Source organism: Callorhinus ursinus, unplaced genomic scaffold, assembly GCF_003265705.2.
Source record: "Callorhinus ursinus isolate GAN/ISIS: 27379988/994484 unplaced genomic scaffold, GSC_fseal_2.0 scaffold62, whole genome shotgun sequence".
NCBI lineage: Eukaryota > Metazoa > Chordata > Mammalia > Carnivora > Otariidae > Callorhinus > Callorhinus ursinus.
In genome coordinates, this window is record NW_027397124.1 from 8,220,892 (window position 1) to 8,222,060 (window position 1,169).

The following is a 1,169-nucleotide window of genomic DNA, read 5'->3' on the forward strand; positions in this document are numbered from 1 at the left end:
AACTATATACACATTTAGGGGAAAAAATAGGATAATCTTCAGTTCTCTGATGAGTTCTTAGATTTGACACCAAAATCATGACCCCTAAATTGAAACTGGGCAAAGTGGACTTCATTAAAATTAGAAAAGTTTGCTCTATATAAGACCCCACTAAGAGGATAAAAAAAAAGTTACAAGAGTGGGAGATGATTTTTGCAAGTCACACATCTGACAAATGACTAGTGTCTTGAATGCATAAAGAATTCTCAAAGTTCAACAGTAAAAAAATAAAACAACCAAAGGCAACATCTAGAAAATAATTCATAAGCTGAACTTTATCAAAAACTTCTGCTCTGCAAAAGACACTGACAAAAGAATGAGAAGATAAGTCACAGGCTGGGAGAAAATATTTTAAAAGATTTATCTGGTAATGGGCTGTTATTCAAAATGTGTAAGAAACTCTTAAAACTTAAAAAAAAGAAATTGAACAACCTGATTCAAAAAATGGGCAAAAGACCTGAACAGACACCTCGCCAAAAAAGATATAAAGATGGCAAATAAGCAAATGAAAAGATGTTCCACATCATAAGTCATTAGGGAATTGCAAATTAGAATAACAATGAGATACCACTAAATACCTCTTAGAATGACTAACATTCAAAACTGTGACACCACCAGATGTTGGCAAGGATATGGAGCAACAAGAACATTCATTCACTGCTGATGGGAATGCAAAATGACAGAAGCACTTTGAAAGACAGTTGGGCAGTTTCTTACAAAACTAAACTCCTACCATATGATCCAGCAAACATACTCCTTGGTATTTATCCAAATGAGTTGAATCGCTTCTCGGCCTTTTGGCTAGGATCAAGTGTAGTATCCAAATGAGTTGAAAACTCATGTTCACACAGAAACCTTCACACAGGTATTTATAGCAGCTCTGTTCATAACTGCCAAGACTTAGAAGCAACCAAGATATCCTTCAGTAGGCAAATGAACAAACTGTAGTACACCCAGACAATGGAATGTTATTCAGTGCTAAAAAGAAATGCCCTGCTCAGCGGGAAGCCTGCTTCTCCCTCTCCCACTACCCCCTGCTTGCGTTGCCTCTCTCGCTCTCTCTCTCTCTGTCAAATAAATAAAAAAATAAATCTTAAAAAAATAAAATAAAATTTAAAAAAGAAATGAGC

General features: G+C 35.5%; 1 pseudogene; it reads left to right on the forward strand.

The window, feature by feature from the left end:
* Nucleotides 1-820: 820 nt before the first annotated feature.
* LOC112834429 (U2 spliceosomal RNA) lies at nt 821-898 on the forward strand (annotated as a pseudogene).
* Nucleotides 899-1,169: the final 271 nt, after the last annotated feature.